The sequence below is a fragment of the Myxocyprinus asiaticus genome, chromosome 1, assembly GCF_019703515.2.
Source record: "Myxocyprinus asiaticus isolate MX2 ecotype Aquarium Trade chromosome 1, UBuf_Myxa_2, whole genome shotgun sequence".
NCBI lineage: Eukaryota > Metazoa > Chordata > Actinopteri > Cypriniformes > Catostomidae > Myxocyprinus > Myxocyprinus asiaticus.
The window spans coordinates 67,729,929-67,735,770 of record NC_059344.1 but is presented as its reverse complement, the minus strand read 5'-3'; the positions used below and the strand labels follow the sequence as shown (position 1 = coordinate 67,735,770).

At 38.9% G+C, this 5,842-nt stretch overlaps 1 non-coding gene across 1 annotated transcript; it reads left to right on the top strand.

The window, feature by feature from the left end:
• The first annotated feature begins 5,510 nt into the window (after nucleotides 1-5,510).
• Nucleotides 5,511-5,601, top strand: trnar-ucu (transfer RNA arginine (anticodon UCU)). Its single transcript is given in 2 exon segments — nucleotides 5,511-5,547; nucleotides 5,566-5,601. It is a non-coding gene; the product is annotated as a tRNA-Arg (tRNA).
• The last annotated feature ends 241 nt before the right edge of the window (nucleotides 5,602-5,842 follow it).

The window sequence follows — 5,842 nt, the reverse complement described above, 5'->3', positions numbered from 1 at the left end:
ATACAATATCAAAAATTGTATTTAAGACATTAATAGTAGTCATGTTTCCATCCAAGTAACAAATTTAATTTATGAGGAAAATTGAAATATCGCAAAAACAATTTGTGAATAAACAGCGTTTCCATCCCATGTATTCAAGAGAAGAACATTGCTACTTTCAAGGAAACTGGCACAAAATAGAAGTTGTGGCCACCGAGGACGCCACAATGTCTGCTTTGTTCAATATATTTTATTACTTCCCTTTTAGAACGTACAGTCAAAATGCTCTCAGGCACCTCGTGTTTGCATGCAATCTGTGGCAGATGCCTTATGTTTCGAAATTAAAGTGTCACAATTCATAGAGGCAATATTAGCCAATCGTTTTGATGACAGGCTTTGTGTCCGGCATTTCACAATAGCCAGAGCAACATTTCAGATATTATGCAATGGCATTGATGGCTAGTTGGGGCCATGTGATGCCATTTATTCCAATAAAACTTTGTTAGGAATATATTTGGTAATTGTGTATCCTTCACAGTTTATGCTCTTGTCAAATAAAAACGTATCCACCACAAACGAGCGTATATGTTTTTTATGCACATTTTGGAAAGTTTATTTGCATCTTGGTGTTTCCATCCAGACTTTTTTATGTGACATCCAAATATTTGCATACATTTTCATAAACAGAAACCCAGCTAGTGTTAATACCTGCAATAGTCGACCACTAAACTGAAGCCAGTCACACATCGAATGAGTCCAAGTAGGACAAGGCACAGGTTGTGCCATTTCAGACAATTCTGGCGCCTTAGGCAAGATCCCTATTGGCGCTCCTGTCAGGGGGTGGGGGGTGAGGAGGCTGTTTGGGGTTGCATGGCAGCAGTCTCCTCTTTGGCACCCCATCCAGTAGGTGGCACCCTAGGTGACTGAAACGGCCTAGAAACGGCCCTCGGCACAGGTATCACACACAGGACGCATTGATACGGTAGCGGAGGCAGTCAAAGTTGTGAATCTAGTCACCATACACACAACAGTTCCAAAAGTTTTTGTACTTCTCCTAGGATGAACAAAAGGACATTTATGAGTTTGCAGGTTAGAGTATGAAACTGGTGCAAAATGAATGATTAATAAATGGCAATACTCTAGTCATCACTGGATCAGATACAGAATGGTGTATATGTATTTTCAGTTAAAAGAATGTCTTTTTGTGGTTTGACAGCTTCCTTTGATAATGATTTGGGTTGAATTGCTCAGCAGTCGTAGCTGGGCACCGTCAACAGACTGCGAGCGACGGTGATGTGGGTACATTCATAGAAAACCACTGGCTTGTCATAGCGGATGGGTGTCATAATAGAGCACATTCTCAGGGCTAGAGATGTGCAAAACTACTAGCTGACTAATCGGTATTAAGGAAGCCCTGTATAATTGGGCAGATTTTGGGTTAATTTGACCCCAATAAGACATGTTACTTAGAAGCATTCATATTGCATTATAGATAGAGCACAAAGGAATGAAACAGAATGCAGAGATCTCAAGATACAATAGAGGAACTACAGTGCTGTGAAAAAGTATTTGCCCCTTCCTGATTTCTTCTGTTTTTGTGTATTTCATACTAAATTGTTTTAGATCTTCAAATAAGATATAACATAAAACAATGACAACCTGAGTAAACAAATACAGTTTTCAAATATATATTTTTTATTGAAGCAAAAAAGTTATCCTACACCCATATGTGAAAAACTAACTGCCCCCTTAAACTTAATAGCTGGTTGTGCCACCTTTAGCAGCAACAACTGCAACCAAACGCTTCTGATAACTGGAGATCAGTCTTTCACAACGCTGTGGGGGAATTTTGGCCCACTCTTCTTTGCAGAACTGCTTTAGTTCAGCCACACTGGAGGGTGGTCCTGCCACAGCATCTCAATCAGGTTCAATTCAGGACTTTGACTAGGCCACTCCAAAACTTAAATTTAGATTATTTTGATCCATTCAGAGGTGGACTTACTCCTGTGCTTTGGATCATTGTCTTGCTGCGTAATCCAGTTGCGTTTGAGCTTCAACTCACGGACAGATGACCGGACATTCTCCTTTAGGATTTTCTGGTCGAGAGCAGAATTCATATTTCTCTCAATTATTGCAAGTCACCCTGAAGAAGCAAAGCATCCCCACACCATCACACTACCACCACCATGCTTGACCGTAGGTATGATTGTCTTCCAAACAGTTCCACTTTCAACTCATCAGTCCACAGAACATTCTCCCAAAAGCACTGAGGATCATCAAGGTGTGTTTTGGCAAAATTCAGACGAGCCTTAATGTTCTTCTGAGTTAGCAGTGGTTTTCGCCTCGCCACTCTTCCATGGATGCCATTTTTGGCCGGTGTCTTTCTGATAGTGGAGTCATGAACAGTGACCTTTATTGATGCGAGAGAGGCCTGCAGTTCCTCGGATGTTGTCCTTGGCTTTTTTGTGACTTCCTGGATGAGTTGTCGCTGTGCTCTTGGAGGAATTTTGGAAGGTCGGCCACTTCTGGGAAGGTTCACTACTGTGCCAAGTTTTCTCCATTTGGAGATAATGGCTCTCTCTGTGGTTCTTTGGGGCCCCAGAGCCTTTGAAATAGCTTTGTAACCCTTCCCAGACTGATGTATTTCAATCTCCTCTTTCCTCATCATTTCTGGAATTTCTTTCGACCTTGGCATAGTGTGCTACTGGGTGAGACCTTTTAGCCAACTTCTTGCTGCTGAAAAAGTTGTATTTAGGTGTTGATTTGATTGAACAGGGCTGGCAGTAATCAGGTCTGGGTGTGTCTAGTCCAGCTGAACCCCATTATGAATGCTTCATAGATTTGGGGATTTAGTAACTACTTTTTCACACAGGCCTAGTTGGTATGTGTATGCTGAAAAAACAGCATGAATTGCAATGCAACAGTCAAAGACATCCATCTGCATGTGTATGACTGCAGTGGCAGTGCTTTAAAGGGGACAAATTTAAAGATGCAACTCACTAATCGACTTGTTGGTTGCTGCAACAATGGCCACCAACTTTTTTGTTTAATTTTTTTGAGCATCTGCTCTTTTTATATTCTGTTTATTTTATGAACAGGTGAAAACACAACACAAGACACTGTTAACAGCTACCTGTATAAACTCTGTGCTTTTTTTTGGGGGGGGTGTCTTTTACTCTATATGTATCTGGTATTTGAGTGAAACAATTGAAACAACTGTCATATTTTAATCCAGAACCTTCCGACCTATATGATATTTTGACCATACGTTTGACAGTACGGTGTACAGTAATCATATTTCATAAGTTATGAAAACGTAACATGCAAATTTGTAAAGATTTTAAGCTTTAAAACGACACACAAGAAGTTATTTATTAGCATGGAGCGTCAAAGTACACCCCAATATTTATTAATTATTGTTTAAGAGACTCAAAAGCAAGCATAAAGTCTATGAGTTATTGTATCTCTGCATTGCAGGCAACATATATGATAAATAACATATACCTAAATACTACAAACTTTGATGAGCTAATTTTTAATGCTTCAATAATTTAATAAATACTCCATGAATAATATTGGATTGCCTTCATTTATTTATGAAAAGGATTTTCTCTCAGTAAAATGACATTTTTGGCTGTGTACTCACAAAACGATGCAGACACACCAACACAGAACTATAAATGCAAACCAACACGTTGGCCACTACACAGAGCATACACTGTAGACTTGACGCAGAAGCATAAACCGGCCTTAAGAACATTGATTTTGGCACTGCAACTTCTGAACACAGACAGACAGCACAGAATCACCACTGTTGAGATACACACAAGCTTGTCTGATGATGATGACCTGAGGGGCAGGATAATGCTTGTGTAACGTTTTAGCAATCTTCAGGTGGACATGAGAGCTGTCCATCCAATTCAGAAGACGGTCGAGCAGAAAGACAACTGTGACAGCCCATTTCGGTTCATCAGCTGTGATGCTGTCTTTGAGAAATACCACTATCTATCTATCTCTCTGTCTGTCTGTCTGTCTGTCTGTCTGTCTGTCTGTCTATCTATCTATCTATCTATCTATCACCAGTAATGGTGGTGGACAACACATGGCCACTTCCTGTTGGCAGCTTCCTGTTAGAGGGTGCTCAGTTCATCTGGAAAAGTCAAAACAACAAAGTCATAGTTCAATGATTATAGGAGTATTCCATGTTCAATACAAGTTAACCTCGATCAACAGCATTACTTCTAAGGCACTTACAATGGAAGTCAATGGGGGTCAATCCGTAAACGCTAAAATATTCACTGTTTCAATGGTATAGCCAAAAGACATAAACAATATGTGTGTTAGCATGATTTTAGTGTGATAGCCAAATGTACAACTTTGTTGCCATGACAACATTGCTAACAAACTTTAAAAGGACCACAATTTAAACAACTTTACAGCACAAATAATACTTGAGCTTTATCAGAATAATCAATTTAAGTGTTTTTATAAAATTATAAGCTTCACATTTCTGCCTTTAAACCCTCCAAACATTGGCCCCATTCACTTCCATTGTAAGTGTCTCACTGGAACACAGATTTTGGCTTTTTTTAAAGAAAAGGAGGGACGAGTCGAAATTAATTTTTGTGGTAATAAACTTAATGCAACAAATGCTGTCAAATGAGCTTAACTTGTATTGTAGCGGAATATTTCTTTAAATTGGAATATTGATCACAGCATGCCTGTATTTTGCTTGAATATTGTCAAGCCCAAACAAGAAGTTTGATAGTAACGATAGAAATAAACCAGCAGTCTCTAGTGCAGCTCAGAAGATATTACTGCGCAACTCTGGTAGATAATTATGCAGATACAGTGGCCACAAAATGCATTCAGACGCTTGCAAATTAAAAATAAAAGAGTGAGCGTCAAGCGCCCTCTACTGCACTGACTGTGTTATTACTTGTCCGCTCACTAACCGCCTGAGACAATCCTGCAGTAACAGCGACACCTGCTGGCCGCTCATGCTATCACATGCAAAAGTGACGTAGACATTTCAGATCACGACGCATAAATCTATTCAAGTTTAAATTAATCAAATGTAAGTCACAGTCGAAACACTTTAATATGTTTTTATTAAAACCTCCAAACACAGGGGTTGAGACCACTATCGAACTTACAATGCATTGCACTGCACACAGCCGAGTAACATTTGCAATAACGCAGAATATCCTCTGGTTGAAGTTTCAGCAACATAAAATGGCAACAAAGAATTCAAATTAAATGGAAAAAATAAAATGTATTGTACCTTAAGAAAATCTGACCGGTTGCTTGAAGTTGCCATAAATAAAACTCATGACGACAAAACAGGAAGATGTCAATAAATGCGCCTTTTATCAAGAAATTCTCGCCGTTAGAGACTTTACCTCACCTAAACATTAAATACATTTACATTGCTTATAATTCTTTAACATGTTTGAGAAGTTTACAATTGTACCGGATCTGTTTCAATAATGCAGCAATAATAATTGTAATGTTCCATCTGATCAACAGGTGGCTCCGTGGCGCAATGGATAGCGCATTGGACTTCTAGGCATATCTAGCGATGTGATTCAAAGGTTGTGGGTTCGAGTCCCACCGGAGTCGCAATTTTTTTTTTTTTCCCTTGATTTGTGACTTTATTACTTGTTTACTTTATCTTCTGCTTTCAGTGCTAGACTGTTATAAATGTGTTTATGATCACCTTCCACAGTGATCACAGGATATTGTGATCAAATTAGGCAATAAAAAGGCTTGATTCTCAAATCATAAAAGTGTGCTCAAGTCACCGTTGCCAAAAATACATTGTATAACCATAAAAATAATCAAGAATTTCTCAAATTAAATG